At 53.2% G+C, this 20,101-nt stretch overlaps 1 protein-coding gene across 2 annotated transcripts in view; it reads left to right on the top strand.

Moving 5' to 3' along the window:
* Window positions 1-223: 223 nt before the first annotated feature.
* LOC122552138 (hepatic and glial cell adhesion molecule-like) overlaps window positions 224-20,101 on the top strand; it is a 79,261-nt gene continuing 59,383 nt past the window's right edge. Inside the window, exon 1 of one of the 2 annotated variants that reach the window (XM_087981024.1) lies at window positions 224-363. The gene's annotated coding sequence lies outside the window, so the exon portion shown is untranslated. Of the gene's footprint in view, window positions 364-11,759; window positions 12,280-20,101 lie in introns of those variants that run through there. The other variant, XM_087981022.1, reaches the window with a different exon arrangement.

Here is a 20,101-nt window from a genome sequence, read left to right as displayed (position 1 = left end):
GACCAACAAGGAAAGAGAAAGTTGCAAATGGAATGCGGGGAATTCTATCACTTTGGTTGTAAATGATGCTAACGCGTCGCTTCCTGGTTCAGCCTGGGATTTCACCTGAAAGGCAAAGCCACCAAATAAACCCCGGATTTCAAACAACAAAAAGAAATCACACAGACGCACATACACACACACACACAGAAGAAAATTCCTGTCTTGCTCCAGCGCGTTAGTTCTTTAAGAGGGCAAGTTTGGGGATTCAAGCAGCACAGCGACTCAAGGGACACACTGATCTCTTTAAATAAGGCGGAATCCCCAAGAACTAAGCTGCCAGAGATGTTTACCACTGGGATGCTTTAAGGCAGCAATCTCGAGGTAAGCCTGTTTTTAACTCTTTCCACGCTTGGTCTATCCCATCACGTTGGTTTTCGATGAGTGCTGAGTGCTCTCTGACAGAAGAAAGAATGCTGCAGGTTCCTAGTTCCTCGGAGGTAGAGAGTCGCAGGTAGACAGGATAGCGAAGAATGTGTTCTGTTATGCTTTCCTTCATTGGTCAGTCATAAACAGAAGGTGCCAATGTTGGACTAGGGTGGACAAAGTTAAAAAATCGCACCACACCAGGTTAGAATCCGACAGGTTTATTTGAAAGCACTAAAGCTTTCGGAGATCTAACTATCTCACCAAGGAGCAGCGCTCTGAAAGTTAGTGCTTCCAATAGGTCTGTTGGGCGAGAACCTGGAGTTGTGGGATATTTAACTTTATTGGTCAGTGCATTGAGTACAGGAGTTGGGAGGTCATGTTGCGGCTGTACAGGACATTGGTCAGGCCGCTGTTGGAATACCGTGGTCTATTCCGGTCTCCCTGCTACAGGAAGGATGTTGTGAAACTTGAAAGGGTTCAGAAAGGATTTACAAGGATGTTGCCAGGGTTGGAGGGTTTGAGCTACAGGGAGAGGCTGAACAGGCTGGGGCTGTTTTCCCTGGAGCGTCGAAGGCTGAGGGGTGACCTTATAGAGGTTTATAAAATCATGAGGGGCACGGATAGGGTAAATAGACAAGGTCTTTTCCCTGGGGTAGGGGAGTCCAAAACTAGAGGGGCATAGGTTTAGGGCGAGAGGGGAAAGATATAAAAGGGACCTAAGGGGCAACTTTTTCACACAGAGGGTGGTACGTGTATGGAATGAGCTGCCAGAGGCTGGTACAATGACAACATTTAAAAGGCATCTGGATGGGGATATGAATAGGAAGGGTTTGGAGGGATATGGGCCGGGTGATGGCAAATGGAAGTAGGTTAGGTTGGGATATCTGGGTCAGCATGGACGAATTGGGCCGAAGGGTCTATTTCCATGTTGTCCATGTCTATGTACACGTTCACCATCATTGTCGTGTCGTGAGCAGACGTGGTTCCCTGATTCAAAGAAAGAATGGAGGCAGTTTGGAAAAGTTTCACCCGGATAATCCTCAGGATGGAGGGATTGTCTCAGGAGCTAGAGTCGGGAGTGTGGTGCTGGAAAAGCACAGCAGGTCAAGGCAGCGTCCGAGGAGCAGGAGAATCGACGTTTTGGGCATAAACCCTTCATCAGGGTGTGGGCTGAGAAATAAATGGGAGGGAGGGGGGGGGTTGGACTGGGGGGAAGGGAACTGAGAGTGCGCTAGGTAGATGGAGGTGGGAGGTGGAAGGTGATAGGTCGGGCGGGATTGGAACGGATAGATGGACAGGTCAGGAGGGTGGTGCTGAGTTGGAGGCTTGGGATTGGGGTAATGTGAGGGAGAGGGGAAATGAGGAAACTGCTGAAATCCACATTGATCCCGTATGAACTGAGAGCTAAACAGGTTGGCACCCTACCCATTGGAAGGGTGAGAGGGCATCTCTTTGAAACCTTTCGGGGTTTGGCAGGGGTAAGTGCTGAGAAGCTCCCCTCCCCCAAGTCTTGGTGAAGCGTTTCGGCCTTGCCTGCTCCTCAGCCGCTGTGATTTCCCATCGTCACGTCTACCAACTCTGACCTCCAGCATCTGCAGGCCCGGCTGTCTCTAAATGCCTAGAGGGAGTTTCCCCTCATGGGACAGTCCAGGAGCAGAGGGCACCATCTCAGAATAAAGGGGCCCCGATTTCAGACTGAGATGGGGAGGAATTTCTTCTCTCAGAGAGTTGTGCGTCTTTGGAAGTCTCAGTCACAGAGAGCTGTGGGAGAGGCAGAGTCCTTGTGTATACTGAAGGCTGAGATCGATTCGAAATCAATCGGGGAATCGAGAGTTATGGGAAAGGGGAGGAATGTTGGACCAAGCTTGATGGGCCGAATGGCTTACTCCTGTTCCTGTTTCTTTATATTCACTTGTGGGCCTCTCTGACTGGGCCCACACTTATCACCCTATCCCTAGTTGACCCTCCCTTGAGAAGGTGGGGGGTGAGCTGCCTTCTGCAGTCCATGTGCTGTGGGGTAGACCCACAATGTTCCTGAGGGAGGGAGTTCCAGGATTCTGACCTAGGAAGGAACAGCCGATATATTTCCAAGTCGGGACGGTGAGGGGCTCAGAGGGGAACTTGCGGGGGGGGTGGTGTTCCCATGTACCTGCTGCCCCTTGTCCTTCTCGATGGAAGCGGCCGGGGGTTTGGATGGAGTTGTCTGAGGATCTTTGGCGAGTTTCTTACGGTTTTAAGGCCTTCCGATATTGGGAGGATTGGGAGTACGAGAGCCAGACACTGCTGTAATTGTACAGGACCTTGGTGAGACCATCCCTGGAGTACTGAGTGTGCAGTTTTGATATCCTTATCTGAGGAAGGAAGTTCTGACAATGAGGGAAGTGCAGAAATAATCTATTAGGACAATCGCTTCATCAGTGTTTAACTCTGAGGTCAGGTTTCCTGGTGAGATTTGAACTCAATTCTCTGAACTTTTGAGTCAGACGTCGGACTCTGAACTAACTGGAGAGGGTCCGGGCATGTTACTTCCCAACATTGTTGGGAGTGGTGAGCAAGTTTGACAGGAAATCTTGGGATCTCCCTATCAGCTGAAAGGGAGCCTGTTTCTGATTGGCCACTGGGAGACGTGACCAAGTGAGGTTGCTCTACAATTGGAGGAGGACAGTCTGGATGTCATGTGTCGTTGACCAAGGTACAGAGTTAGCAAGTGGTTTGGGACCAATATCACCTGAAGGGGGAGGGTGTGTGAGGTGGGGGAGAGGAGGATGTTTCTCGGAAGGAGTCAGCTTCCCCAGAGGGGCTGGCTAGATGCAGAGTTGCTGCTGTTTCGCGCTGATCCTCTGGTGCTGTTGCTGTGGATCAGTGGAGGGGTTTCTAGCTCCCCCGGGAAGCCCTCATTGGCGATTAGGGGTGCAGCTTGCGTTTTGGCAAGGGGGAAAGGCCACGTGGCGGGGGGAGGGGGGTTTCCACTGGGCTACCCCGAGCGGGGAAGATCCCAAATCCAAACAGCACAGCTCATGAGGGATCAGTTGGTCACTCTACCTCACCTGAGGGAGCTTGCTGCCCACAAATTGGCATCCAGGACTTGCCTTTTCAGGTCCACTCGGGATAAAGAACCTGGGAGTATTTCAGTGGTCTCTCACAAACAGCAAGACCTGGGCAACAGCCAGGCTTGGGTGGATCTGCCACAATTAATGCCCGTGCCACACAAGTACCAGGTAATGACCATCTCTCTGAGAAGGGAGAATCTAACCAGCACTCCCTGATATTTAACCGCCATACCATCACCCTGTATTAACACTCGACTGGACTCACCACATAAACACAACAGCAGGTCAGAGGCTGGGAATCCTGCAGCGAGTAACTCCCCCTCCTGACTCCCCCCCAAAGCCTGTCCCACCATCGACAAGGCCCAAGGCAGGAGGGTGAGGGAATACTCCCCACTTGCCCCTGGATGGGGGCAGCTCCAACAACACTCGAGAAGCTCGACACCATCCAGGGACAAAGCAGCCCCCCACACCCACAAATATCCCCTCCCTCCCCCCACCGACGCTCAGTAACAGCAGTGTGTACCATCCCATCTCTCCCCCCACCGACGCTCAGTAACAGCAGTGTGTACCATCCCCTCTCTCCCCCCTCCGATGCTCAGTAACAGCAGTGTGTACCATCCACTCCCTCCCCCACCGATGCTCAGTAACAGCAGTGTGTACCATCCCCTCCCTCCCCCCACCGACACTCAGTAACAGCAGTGTGTACCATCCCCTCCCTCCCCCCACGGACGCTCAGTAACAGCAGTGTGTACCATCTCCTCCCTCCCCCCACCGACCCTCAGTAACAGCAGTGTGTACCAGCTACAAGATGCACTGCAGAAACTCACCAAAGATCCTCAGGCAGCACCTTCCAAACCCACCAGCAAATCATTTTGAGGCTAACGTCACACACAGACAGGGGGGTTACGAAGGGGTTTCACATACTCCCCTTCATTGCTCAGCTCTTTGAGTGTAGGAGTTGGGAATGTCATGTTGTGGTTGTACAGGACATTGGTGAGGCCCCTTCTGGAATACTGTGTCCAGTTCTGGTCTCCCTGTTATAGGAAGGATATTATTAAACTGGAGAGGGTTCCGGAGAGATTTCCCAGGATGTTGCCGGGAATGGGAGGGTTGGAGTTATAAAGAAAGGCTGGATAGGCTGGGACTGTTTTCCCCGGAGCGTAGGGGGTTGTGGGGTGACCTTATAGAGGGTTATAAAATCATGAGGGGGACAGAAAGGTGTCTTTTCCCCAGGGTGGGGTTTGAAGACCAGGGGGGCACATGTTTAAGGGGAGAGGAGAGAGATTTAAAAAAGACACGAGGGGCAACTGTTTTCCCCACAGGGTGGTCAGTGTGTGGAATTACCTTCCTGAGGAAGTGTGGGGGGGGTGGTGCGGGGGACAGTTACAACATTTAAAAGGAATTTGGATAAGGACATGGACAGGAAAGGGTTGGAGGGAGATGGGCCAGGAGCAGGCAGGGTGGGGGGACTAGTTTAGTTTGGGGATGATGGTCAGCATGGACTGGGTGGGACTCTGTGACTGGAAGGACAGCAGGTACATGGGAACACCACCCCCCTGCAAGTTCCTTCCGAACCCCTCACCATCCCGACTTGGAAATATATCGGCCGTTCCTTCCTGGGTCAGAATCCTGGAATTCCCTCCCTCAGGGACATTGTGGGTCTACCCTACAGCACATGGACTGCAGCGGGTCAAGAAGGCAGCTCACCCCCACCTTCTCAAGGGGGGCAACTAGGGACAGGGGGCGATAAATGGTGGCCCATCCCCTCAGAGGACAGTAGAGGGGAGTGCAGCACTGTCGGATGTGCAGTGTCTTACTAAGGCCTGTTTTGACCCGTTCAGTTGGCACAAAATCCTCCAGGAAACTTTTCTAATATAACCAGGGGAGAGAGAGAGAGAGGGAGAGAGAGAGAGAGAGAGCTTGCACCACACACAGAGTTGATGTCTCAGGTCGATGAATCTTCATCAGAACGAGGAAGGAGAGACAGAGAGAGATGTCAGTGTTTCAGAACGGGTGCAGGGGTGTCATGTAGGGAGGACATAGCCGTTGTGAGGGGGGGGCGAGTGTCCGTGCTTGAGTGGGCAACAGGACGGTGTCTCGCCTTCGTCAGAATGGACATGAGTTCTGTTTCTCTCTTCAGAGAGACCTGCTGAGTTTCTCCAGCTTTTTCTAAGAGTCACAGAGTATGGAAATAGACCCTTAGGTCCAACTTGTCCATGCTGACCAGATCTCCTCAATTAATCCAGTCTCACTTGTCAGCACTTGGCCCATACAGAATACCGTACGGCCTGGACAGAGTGGATGTTGGGAAGATTGGTCAGAGAAACTAGGACCCGAGGATACAGCTTTAGACTTTTTAGAATGGAGATAAGGAAAGACTTTCTTTTTCATGGATTGATTGATTGATAGATAGATTGACTGATTGATTTACCGATTGATTGATTGTCACGTGTGCTGGAATACAGTGAAAAGCTTTGTTTACCAGCAGTCCAGGCAGATCGTGGTAAAGTAAGGATGTGCAGATCGGAGAGACATGGACGGAGGCGTTCGGGTTACATTGGACACTAGGGGAGAGCAGCATTAGCAAGGTCAGCGTTATCTGAGGCTAGAGAGTCCATTCCTCAGTCTCATAACGGCCGGGAACCAGCTGTTCCTGAACCTGTCGGTGCGTGCGTTCAAGCTCCCGTACCTTCTGCCTGACGGAGGGGGTTGGAGGGGATTATAACCGGGGTGGGGGGGGGGGGGGGGGGGGGGGGGGCTCTGTGAGGACGTTGGCTCCCTTCCCGATGGAGTCCGAGGATGGGAGGTTGGTTCCCGTGATGGTCTGGGCTGTGCCCACCACCTTCTGTCGTTTCTCCCCGTCCCTGGGCAGAGCAGGTTCCGTACCAGGCCGTGTCACACCCGGACAGTACCCTCTCAATGGGGCATCTGTAGCAGTTGGTGAGGGTCCGTGTGGACAGGCGGGATAGCCTGAGGCTCCTGGGGAAAGAGGAGGCCTTGCTGCGTCTCATTGACCTTTCAGATTGATGTGAGTCCTTCCCAGTTGGATCCCAGACGGATTCTTATATCTAATTCCTGGCACTGATGTCCAGGAAAGATATCAAAGCCCCATGGGAAGGGCGTGGAGGATGTTGACGGGAATTGTTTCATGACATCGGATGCCAGCATCCACGGAGGGAGAGTCTGGGATTGGAGTCCCCTCGGAGCAGGGAACGTTCTGAACCAGAACGTTCAGAACCCCCACCCAGAAGGGTGGGGAGGCTGGTGGAGCCGATGAGGAAACTCTGTATCCACGGGGTTGGCGTGGGAGAGGGTCAGTCACCGGAGGGACATGGGTCGAGGAGAGCTGGGAAAAGGAGCCGGAGGGAATTTGTTTCTCGGGCAGGGACCGAAAGGGAGAAGGTTCAACAGGAATGTCTGAAGCAGCACGGATTTGCAGGGGTTTTGTGTTCCATAATGTGTCCATAAAGGCTGGCACTGAGGAGATGGTCCAAATGGCTTCTTCCGCGCTAATAGGCTGTGCTGGCCTCTCTCTAGAAAAGCCGAGGGGCAGGAGGCCAGGGACCTGTATTAACCCAGTTCAAAGCAGAAAGTGCAATGTCATACTCCTCTGTGCTGGGAACCGAGTCTGGGTCCGTTCCAATGAGGAAGCTCTCTGGTATTTCTGCGAATTCAGTTGGGAAATACAGTTACAGTCACAGGCAAGAGCGCTATGCTTCCTGACCGCAGAGATCCCTCAGCATTCTGAGCTTACCTACGGGCATGGGGAGTGAGGTAGTTCCTCCCTGTGTGTGGCTCATTTCTGCTGAACAATGTTCAATGTAAGGTTCTGTTCAGGATCGCACCAGGCATCAGTCTGAGCTGGCCCTCACTCGGCACTGTTTAACCCACCTGCAGCTTCTTTGGAATTCATTCACCAGATATGGGGGTCAATCTGTATCTATTGTCCATCCCTAATTACCCCAGAGGGCAGTTAAGAGTCAAACACATTGCTGCGGGTCTGGAGTCACTTGGGGCCAGACCAGATAAGGATGGCACACACCCTCTCTCTCTCTCTCACACACACACACACACACACACACATACACACACACACACTCAGACACACACACACTCACATGCCCCCCACACACACTCTCACACACACACCCACACACACACTAACACAAACACACACACACAGACTGACACATACCCATATACACTCAATAATACACACACACCGACACACCCCACACACACTCAATAACACACACACACTCACCAACATTCAATAACACACACTTGCACACACTCAATAAACACACACACACTGACACACGCACACTGACACACACCCACCAACACTCAATAACACACACACACACTGAAACACACACACTCATACACACCCATATACACTCTATAACACACACTGACACACACACTGACACCCACCCACCAACACTCAATAACACACACACACTGACACCCACCCACATACACTCAATAACACACACACTGACACAGACACACTGACACAACCCATATACACTCAATAACACACACACACACACTGATACACACACACACTGACACACACACACACTGACACAGATCCACATACACTCAATAACACACACACACTGACACACATGCACATGACACACACCCACATGCAATCAATAACACACACACACTGACACATACCCACGTACACTCAATAACACACACACACTGACACACACACACACTGACACACACCCACGTACACTCAATAACACACATACACTGATTCACACACACACTGACACCCACCCACCAACACGCAATAACACACACACACTGACACACACACACACTGACACACACCCACATAAACTGAATAACACACACACTGATACACAAACATACTGACACCCACCCACCAACACTCAATAACACACACTGACATACAGCCACATATACTCAATAACACACACACACTGATACACACCCACATACAATCAATAACGCACACACACTGATACACACACCCACATACACTCAATAACACACACACTGACACACACCCACATGCAATCAATAACACAAACACACTGATACACACACTGACACCCACTCACCAACACTCAAAAACACACACACACTGACACCCACCGGCCAACACTCAATAACACACACACACTGATATACACGCACACTGACACACACCCACATACACTCAAAAACACACACACACTGACACCCACCGGCCAACACTCAATAACACACACACACTGATATACACGCACACTGACACACACCCACATACACTCAATAACACACACACACTGACACCCACTCACCAACACTCAATAACACACACTGACACCCACCCACCAACACTCAATAACACACACACTGATATACACACACACTGACACCCACCCACATACACTCAATAACACACACACACTGACACCCACTCACCAACACTCAATAACACACACTGACACCCACCCACCAACACTCAATAACACACACACTGATATACACGCACACTGACACCCACCCACATACACTCAATAACACACACACACTGACACCCACTCACCAACACTCAATAACACACACTGACACCCACCCACCAACACTCAATAACACACACACTGATATACACGCACACTGACACCCACCCACATACACTCAATAACACACACACACTGACACCCACCCACCAACACTCAATAACACACACACTGATATACACACACACTGACACACACCCACATACACTCAATAACACACACACACACTGACACCCACCCACCAACACTCAAAAACACACACACACTGACACCCACCGACCAACACTCAATAACACACACACTGATATACACGCACACTGACACACACCCACATACACTCAATAACACACACACACTGACACCCACCGACCAACACTCAATAACACACACACTGATATACACGCACACTGACACACACCCACATACACTCAATAACACACACACACACTGATACACACACTGACACCCACCCACATACACTCAATAACACACACACACAGACACCCACCGACCAACACTCAATAACACACACACTGATATACACGCACACTGACACACACCCACATACACTCAATAACACACACACACAGACACCCACCGACCAACACTCAATAACACACACACTGATATACACGCACACTGACACACACCCACATACACTCAATAACACACACACACTGACACCCACTCACCAACACTCAATAACACACACTGACACCCACCCACCAACACTCAAAAACACACACACACACTGATACACAAACACTGACACCCACCCACCAACACTCAATAACACACACACACACTGACACCCACTCACCAACACTCAATAACACACACACACTGATACACACACACTGACACCCACCCACCAACACTCAAAAACACACACACACTGATACACACACACTGACACCCACCCACCAACACTCAAAAACACACACACACACTGATACACACACACTGACACCCACCCACATACACTCAATAACACACACACTGACACCCACCCACCAACACTCAATAACACACACACACTGATATACACGCACACTGACACACACCCACATACACTCAATAACACACACACACACTGACACCCACTCACCAACACTCAATAACACACACTGACACCCACCCACCAACACTCAGAAACACACACACACACAGATACACACACTGACACCCACCCACATACACTCAATAACACACACACACACTGACACCCACCGACCAACACTCAATAACACACACACACTGATATACACGCACACTGACACACACCCACATACACTCAATAACACACACACACTGACACCCACCCACCAACACTCAATAACACACACTGACACCCACCCAACACTCAAAAACACACACACACTGATACACACACTGACACCCACCCACCAACACTCAATAACACACACACTGACACACACCCACCAACACTCAATAACACACACACACTGACACACACACACAGATACACACCCACATACACTCAATAACACACACACTGACACACACACACAGACACCCACCCACATACACTCAATAACACACACACACTGACACACACCCACTAACACTCAATAACACACACACACTGACACACACACACAGATACACACCCACATACACTCAATAACACACACACTGACACACACACACAGACACCCACCCACAATACACTCAATAACACACACACACTGACACCCACCCACCAACACTCAATAACACACACTGACACACACCCACATACACTCAATAACACACACACACTGACACACACACACATACACTCAATACCACACACACTGACACACACTTACTGACACACACCCAACAACACTCAATTACACACTCACTGACACACACACACTCTGACACATACCCACATACACTCAATAACACACACACACTGACACCCACCCACATACACACTCAATAACAAACACACACTGACACCCACCCACATATACTCAATAATACACACACAGAGACACTGAACATGCTCATTGCTTCCCAATCCCCACTCCCTGTTCCCAACCCCACCATTCCCCACTCCCCGCTCCCCACCCCCCACTCATGTTCTGTCCCCACCCCCCCCTGGGAGAATTATACCCACAGTGTCAACAACAAACAGCCATTTAAAGCTGATAATCACATCATCACAGTGAGAGTGCGTGTGTAAATGTGATTGAGTGAGTGTGTGTGTCGGTTTGTGTGTGAGAGAGAGCGTGTAAGTGTGTAAATGTGTGTGTATATGTGAGTGTGTGCGTAAATGTGTCTGAGTGAGCATGTGTGTGTGTGTTTGTTTGTGTGGGGTGGGTGTGGGTCTCTCTGTTGTCCCTTGTAACCAGCTTGAGGTTGGCGTGAGTCAGACGGCACCCACTGGTGACTCAGACTGAGTTCAGCCAGCTGCTGAGAAGGAGGAACCTTTCCATTCACATAGCGCTTATACAGTAATGCCAGGCCTTGCCAGAGCACCTCACAGCCAATCGAATGCTTTGGGAGGGGGGGGGTGGGGGTGGTCAGAGAGATGGCCCCCAAACCCCAACAATCCCAACCCCCAACCTCAAACCCCACTCCTACCCCTGAGAGAGGGAGGGGGAGGGAGAGAAAGAGACATAAACAGACCGAGTGCGAGAAACTTCAGTCAGAGAGAGGGGGAGGGAAGAGAAAGCGACACCCAGAAAGGGAGTGAGAGAGAGGAGAAGGGACAGAGAGAGGTAGACTGAAAGAGGAAGGGAGAGCAAGAGAGTGTGGGGACAGATGTGAGAGAAGCAAAGCATAAGAGGGGAGAGAGAGAGAGAGAGACAGAGAGAGAGAGAGCGAGAAAGAGAAATGGGAGGAGATATGGAGGGAGAGTGAGGGGAGACAGAGCGATAGAGGGAGAAAGAGAGAACGACCAGAGAGAAAGAAGTGTGAGAGAGAGAAAGCCAGTGAGTGCAGACTTCTGATGGCACAGGGCAGCGGCAGGATTCTGTTCTGAGACGGTTGAAGACAGGAGCGTGGGACGAGAGTTTGATATGACACGTGAGAGGCATTCTGAGCCAGATCGGTGACATTTAGAGATCCCCTGGGCGTAAACTGTCGATAATTCACCCTTACGACAGCAGAAAATTGCCTTTTCTGAAAGTAGTGAGAAGTTCCTGTCATTCTGCTGAGTACAGTCATGGGCCCAGAGCGATGGAAGTCCCCATCTTCTAGCCTAGTAACAGAGGACTCGAGATACACCACAGTGCCCGTTATGTAGGAACCATCTCCCGGTAAGTGAGACCGCACCTTTTAACAACAGCTCAGAGCCGACAGATGGACTCTCTAAAGGTGGGGCTTGGCCTGGGGAGGTGCGGTTGTGTACGGGGCTTTGAGGCTGATTCCTGGGCGTTCTGTCAGCTGTGTGTCAATGCGTGCTCCTGGGCGTGAGCGAGGTTTAACAACAAGCTCCCCTACAGACATCACAGTGCCGGAAATCGCAATCTGGTCCGTCCGATCATCCCACTCCCCCACCCACACACACTCCCATCCCCCACACTCCCAAACCCCTCTCTCCCATCCGCCCACTCTCCCATCCCCCACTCTCCCATTGCCCACACTCCCAATCCCCATCCTCCCACTCCCCACTCTCCCATTCCGCACTCTTCCATCCCCCACTCTCCCATTCTGTAACCCTCTCCAGCCCCTACACCCCCTCCCTATCTCTGTAACCCCCTCCAGCCCCTACACCCCCTCCCTATCTCTGTAACCCCCTCCAGCCCCTACACCCCCTCCCTATCTCTGTAACCCCCTCCAGCCCCTACACCCCCTCCCTATCTCTGTAACCCCCTACAGCCCCTCCCTACCTCTGTAACCCTCTCCAACCCCTGCACTCCATCCCTATCTCTGTAACCTCCTCCAGCCCCTACATCCCCTCCCTATCTCTGTAACACCCTCCAGCCCCTACACCCCCTCCCTATCTCTGTAATACCCTCTAGTCCCTACACCCCCTCCCTATCTCTGTAAACCCCCTCCAGCCCCTACACCCCCTCCCTATCTCTGTAATACCCTCTAGCCCCTATACCCCCTCCCTATCTCTGTTACACCCTCCAGCCCCTACACACCCTCCCTATCTCTGTAATACCCTCTAGCCACTACACCCCCTCCCTATCTCTGTAAGCCCCTCCAGCCCCTACACCCCCTCCCTATCTCTGTAATACCCTCTAGCCCCTATACCCCCTCCCTATCTCTGTTACACCCTCCAGCCCCAAAACCCCCTCCCTATCTCTGTAACACCCTCCAGCCCCTACACCCCCTCCCTATTTCTGTAACCCCCTCCAGCCCCTACACCCCCTCTCTATCTCTGTAATACCCTCTAGCCCCTACACCTCCTCCCTATCTCTGTAACCCCCTCCAGCCCCTACACCCCCTCCCTATCTCTGTAACCCCCTCCAGCCCCTACACCCCCTCCCTATCTCTGTAACCCCCTCCAGCCCCTACACCCCCTCTCTATCTCTGTAATACCCTCTAGCCCCTACACCTCCTCCCTATCTCTGTAACCCCCTCCAGCCCCTACACCCCCTCCCTATCTCTGTAACCCCCTCCAGCCCCTACACCCCCACCCTATCTCTGTAACCCCCTCCAGCCCCTACACCCCCTCCCTATCTCTGTAACCCCCTCCAGCCCCTACACCTCCTCCCTATCTCTGTAACCCCCTCCAGCCCCTACACCTCCTCCCTATCTCTGTAACCCTCTCCAGCCCCTACACCCCCTCCCTATCTCTGTACCCCCCTCCAGCCCCTACACCCCCTCACTATCTCTGTAACCCCCTCCAGCCCCTCCTTCCCTGTGAGTAAAAAGCTGAACTGAAAGCAATGAATTCCATCTGGCACTGAGCTGAGTTGGAGTTCAACAAGAAGGGTCAGGTCAGGGTCAGGGTCAGGGTACGGTCAGGATTAGGATCAGGGTCAGGATTAGGGTCAGGCTTAGGGTCAGGGTCAGGGTCAGGATCAGGGTCAGCGTCAGGGTCAGGATTAGGGTCAGGGTCAGGCTCAGCGTCAGGGTCAGGATTAGGGTTAGGGTCAGGGTCAGGATTAAGGTCAGGGTCAAGATTAGGGTTAGGGTCAGGGTCAGGGTCAGCATCAGGGTCAGGATTAAAGTCAGGGTCAGAGTCAGCGTCAGGGTCAGGGTGAGGGTTAAGGTTAGGTATAGGGTTAAGGTCAATGCTAGGGTCAGTTATTAGGGTTAGGGTTAGGGTTAAGGTTAGGTATAGGGTTAAGGTTAATGCTAGGGTCAGTATTAGGGTTAGGATTAGGGTTAAGTTTTGACCTGCCCAGTAACTGCTAACCATCAGAGTGAGATGGAGAAAGATCAGTCCCTCCAAGATTGAGACGAACATAAGGACTCGGAGCAGGGGGAGGCCATTCGGCCCCTTCGAGCCCGCTCCACCAGCCAATAAGACCATGGCTGATCTTTTCACGAGCTCAGCTCCACTAACCCGCCCTCTCACCGTAACCCTGAATTCCTTTATTGTACAAAACGTTTATCCATCTAATTTTTAAACACGTTCACTGAAATACCATCAACGACTTCCCTGGGCAGGGAATTCCACAGATTCCCAACCCTCTGACTGAAGAGATTCCTTCTCAATTCAGTCTGAAACCTGCTCCCCCTAATCTTGAGGCTCGATCCTCTTGTCCTAGTTACACCTGCCAGTGGGAACATCCCCTCTACCTTGATCTTATCTATTCCCTTCACCATTTTATACGTTTCTATAAGATCCTCCCTCACTCTTCTCAATTCTAATGAATATACTCCCAGTCTACTCAGTCTCTCCTCACAAGCCAATCCCCTCAACTCTGGACTCAAACCTCCTCTGCATCCCGTCCAGTGCCAGTCCATCCTTTCTCAAAACTACACGCAGTACTCCACGTGTGGCCTCACCAGCACCCCATACAGCTGCAATATAACCTCCCTACTTTTAAACTCAATCCCTTTAGCAATGAAGGACAAAATTCCCAAACTGTCCACACACCCAATCCTTTTCCTGGTAAGGAGTTAGAGAGCCCGAACCTATCGACATTGAGAACGTGAGGGATTTGGTTCAGCTCAGGTCAGTCACTGCCCCCTATCCCATGGGCAGTATCTGGTTAAAGGTGGGGTAGATTCTCACCGGGTCAGGCACGTCCACTTCCTGTGTGTTTGTGAGAACTCTCAGAAATCCTCATTCGGATCAGACTGCGGAATGTGGGGGTGTCAGTGCTCAGGATGTGGTCGTGTGTGTTTGTGGGGACAGGTGTCTCTGAGAGAGTCTGTGTGTGGGAATGTGTTAATGAGAGACTGTGTGTCTGTCCGAATCTCTGTGTGTGTGTGAGTGAGAGAGTGTGTGAGTGTGGGAGGGAGTGTGTGAGTGTGTGAGCATGTGTGTGTGTGTGAGTGAGTGTATGTGTGTGCACACGCGCGCGTATGTGTGTGTGTGCGAGTGTGCATGTGTGTGTGTGTATAAATGTGTGTGTGTATATACGTGTGAGTGTGTGTGTGCATGTGTGTGTGAGAGAGAGTGCGTGTGTGTGTGAGAGTGTGTGTGTTTGTGCGTGCGTGAGTGTGTGTCAGCGTGTGTGTGTATGTGTGTGTCAGTGTGTGCGTGCGTGTTTGTGAGTCTGTGTGTGTGAGTCTGAGTGTGTTTGTGTGTGTGTGAGTCTGAGTGTGTGTTTGTGCGAGTCTGTGTGTGTGTGAGCATGTGTGTGTGAGCGTGTGTGAGTCTGAGCGTGTGTGTGAGTCTGTGTGTGTGAGCCTGTGTGTGTGTGTGTGTCCGTCTGTGTGTGTGCGTGTGTCAGCATGTGAGTGTGTGTGTCAGCATGTGTGTGTGTGCATGAGTGTGTGTGTCAGCGTGTGTGTGTGAGTGTGTGTGTGTGAGTGTGAGTGTACGAGTGAGTGTGAATCCTATCCATTGGTTCCTGAGCTGTTGGCATCTCTGGGTCTGACTGGTAACGATTGCCCATCCCCCACTGACCACAGGACAGAGACAGTGAGCTCCTGTTTCTGAAATCTACTGTCCTCAGAATGAAGGAATACCCAGAGCGCTGTCAGGAACAGAATTCCAGGAGTTTGACTCCCGGGAGAATCGAGAGGTTCCATCGCACTAAGAGACCATTCAACCCACTGTATCTGTACTGACCCCTCCAATCGGTTTGAACCCCTCCACAGCAATTCCCCTGTTCAGCTGCAGGACTTTTGTCGATGGTGGGACAGGCTTTGGGGGGATTTCAGGAGGGGAGTTACTCGCTGCAGGATTCCCAGTCTCTGACCTGCTCTTGGAGTCGCTGGGTTTGTGTAGTGGGTCCAGTTGAGTTTCTGGTCACTGGAAACCCCCAGGATGTTGAAATTGGGGGACTCAGTGATGGTAACACCATGGAACGTCAAGGGGCAATGATTCCATTCTCTTTCATTCTGTGTCAGCCATTAGTTGGCACTTGGGTGGCATTCAGAGGGTGTAAAATCACACCCACACGCATCCCCTCGCTCCCTCCCCCCAGCGACGCTCAGTAACAGCAGTGTGTACCATCCCCTCGCTCCCTCCACCCACCGACGCTCAGTAACAGCAGTGTGTACCATCCCCTCCCTCCCCCCAACCGACGCTCAGTAACAGCAGTGTGTACCATCCCCTCCCTCCCCCCACCGACGCTCAGTAACAGCAGTGTGTACCATCCCCTCCCTCCCCCACCGACCCTCAGTAACAGCAGTGTGTACCGTCCCCTCCCTCCCCCCACCGACCTCAGTAACAGCAGTGTGTACCATCCCCTCCCTCCTCCCACCGACCCTCAGTAACAGCAGTGTGTACCATCCCCTCCCTCCCCCCACCGACCCTCAGTAACAGCAGTGTGTACCGTCCCGTCCCTCCCCCCACCGACCTCAGTAACAGCAGTGTGTACCATCCCCTCCCTCCCTCCCACCGACGCTCAGTAACAGCAGTGTGTACCATCCCCTCCCTCCCTCCCACCGACGCTCAGTAACAGCAGTGTGTACCATCCCCTCCCTCCCTCCCACCGACGCTCAGTAACAGCAGTGTGTACCATCCCCTCCCTCCCCCCACCGACCCTCAGTAACAGCAGTGTGTACCATCCCCTCCCTCCCCCCACCGACCCTCAGTAACAGCAGTGTGTACCATCCCCTCCCTCCCTCCCACCGACCCTCAGTAACAGCAGTGTGTACCATCCCCTCCCTCCCCCCCCACCGACGCTCAGTAACAGCAGTGTGTACCATCCCCTCCCTCCCCCCACCGACCCTCAGTAACAGCAGTGTGTACCATCCCCTCCCTCCCCCCCCCACCGACACTCAGTAACAGCAGTGTGTACCATCCCCTCCCTCCCCCCACCGACCCTCAGTAACAGCAGTGTGTACCATCCCCTCCCTCCCCCCACCGACGCTCAGTAACAGCAGTGTGTACCATCCCCTCCCTCCCCCCCACCGACGCTCAGTAACAGCAGTGTGTACCATCCCCTCCCCCCCCACCGACGCTCAGTAACAGCAATGTGTACCATCCCCTCCCCCCCCACCGACGCTCAGTAACAGCAGTGTGTACCATCCCCTCCCTCCCCCCACCGACGCTCAGTAACAGCAGTGTGTACCATCCCCTCCCCCCCCCACTGACGCTCAGTAACAGCAGTGTGTACCATCTCTCCCCTCCCCACCCCCCCCCCCAGTGTGTACCAGCTACAAGATGTGCTGCAGAAACTCACCAAAGACCCTCAGGCAGCACCTTCCAAACCCACGGCCTCTTCCATCGAGAAGGACAAGGGGCAGCAGGTACATGGGAACCCCCCCCACCCCCCGCAAGTTCCCCTCTGACCCCCTCACCATCCCGACTTGGAAATCTATCGGCCGTTCCTTCCTGGGTCAGAATCCTGGGATTCCCTCCCTCAGGGACATTGTGGGTCTACCCTACAGCACATGGACTGCAGCGGGTCAAGGAGGCAGCTCACCCCCACCTTCTCAAGGGGGGGCAACTAGGGACAGGGAGCGATAAATGCTGGGCCCAGCCAGCGATGCCTATTCCCACAAATAGTTAATCAAAGGGAAACTCTGACAGGCTTAATTACCGGTGACTGAGGAATTGCAAGCACGTGTGAGTTATTTCTGTAGAATTCACTGAAAAGCCCAGTGTGTGTATAACCAGGGAGATTTCTCAGTCAGTCTGTTTTCCCGCCATGACTTCACTGTGGGAGCAGGGAGAGCCAGTCATTTCTGGATCTCCCCTTGACTTAATGGGCTCGCTCTCTGCTGATTGGTCCCTGGGCCTGGCAGAGACGAGATCCCTTCAGGGTTAGTGCTGCTGAAGGAGAGAGGAAGCTCCTTACGAATATTCCGGGAGTCGGGATGTTGGGGGCCAGGGGGCTGTGAGTGTCGGGGAAGGGGCTTGGAAGGGGGATAAGGTGCTGATGGGGGGAGGGGAAGTCTCCCCTCTCCCAGCTCAGGGTCAGCCCTGATCACTTCCCACACGGTCTCCCACGAGTGAGGCAGCTCTGAGTGTTCCTCATTCCCACGGAACCGCCCACCCCAATCGGAATCAGAGAGGGGCTTTCTTCCCCTTTTCCAATTCCGAAGTAGGAATGTTCACGTCAAGTCCTCTCCCTTTGTTCCCTCTTCCCCTGCCCGTTCTCGATCCCCTCTTTTCCTCTCTTACTTCCCTCTTTCTCTTCACCGCCTCGTTGGGCACTTATCACTCCCCATCTCCCGACCACTCCTCTTTCTCATTCTCGCCCTCGTTTCCTGCTCCTCATCACTACTCCCTCAGCACTGACCCTCCGACAGTGCGGCACCCCCTCAGCACTGACCCTCGGACAGTGACGCACTCCCTCAACACTGACCGTCCGACAGTGCCGCACTCCCTCAGCACTGACCCTCCGAAGTGCGGCATTCCCTCAGCACTGACCCTCCAACAGTGCTGCACTCCCTCAGCAATCACCCTCTGACAGTGCGGCGCTCCCTCAGCACTGACCCTCTGACAGTGCGGCACTCACTCAGCACTGACCCTCCGACAGTGCGGCACTCACTCAGCACTGACCCTTCGACAGTGCGGCACTCCCTCAGCACTGACACTCTGACAGTGCGGCACTCCCTCAGCACTGACCTTCCGACAGTGCCCATTCCCTCAGCACTGACCCTCCGACAGTACGGCACTCCCTCAGCACTGACGCTCCGACAGTTTCCACTCCCTCAGCACTGACCCTCCGACAGTGCGGCATTCACTCAGCACTGACCCTCCGACAGTGCGGCAATCCCTGAGCACTGACACTTTGACAGTTCACCACTCCCTCAGCACTGACCTTCCGACAGTGCGGCACTCCCTCAGCACTGACCTCCGACAGTGCGGCACTCCCTCAGCATTGACCCTCTGACAATGCGGCACTCCCTCAGCACTGACCCTCTGACAGTGCGGCACTCCCTCAGCACTGACCCTCTGACAGTGCGGCACTCACTCAGCACTGACCCTCCGACAGTGCAGCACTCACTCAGCACTGACCCTCCGACAGTGCGGCACTCCCTCAGCACTGACCCTCCGACAGTGCGGCACTCCCTCAGCACTGACCCTCCGACAGTGTGGCACTCCCTCAGCACTGACCGTCTGACAGTGCCCACTCCCTCAGCACTGACCCTCCAACAGTGCCCACTCCCTCAGCACTGACCCTCCAACAGTGCGGCGCTCCCTCAGCACTGACCCTCCGACAGTGCCCACTCCCTCAGCACTGACCCTCCGACAGTGCCCACTCCCTCAGCACTGACCCTCCGACAGTGCGCCGCTCCCTCAGCACTGAACCTCCGATTGTTCCCACTCCCTCAGCCCTGACCGTCCGACAGTGCCCACTCCCTCAGCACTGACCCTCCGACAGTGCCCACTCCCTCAGCACTGACCCTCCAACAATGCGGCGCTCCCTCAGCACTGACCCACCGACAGTGCCCACTCCCTCAGCACTGACTCTCCGAAAGTGCGGCACTCCCTCAGCACTGACCCTCCAACAGTGCCGCATTCCCTCAGCACTCACCCTCCGACAGTGTGGCATTCCCTCAGCACTGACCCTCCAACAGTGCTGCACTCACTCAGCACTGACCCTCCGA

This window comes from Chiloscyllium plagiosum, unplaced genomic scaffold (assembly GCF_037043375.1).
Source record: "Chiloscyllium plagiosum isolate Xiang-an unplaced genomic scaffold, Cpla_swu_hap1 HiC_scaffold_38, whole genome shotgun sequence".
Classification (NCBI taxonomy): domain Eukaryota; kingdom Metazoa; phylum Chordata; class Chondrichthyes; order Orectolobiformes; family Hemiscylliidae; genus Chiloscyllium; species Chiloscyllium plagiosum.
This window is presented reverse-complemented; position numbering and strand designations above follow the sequence as displayed.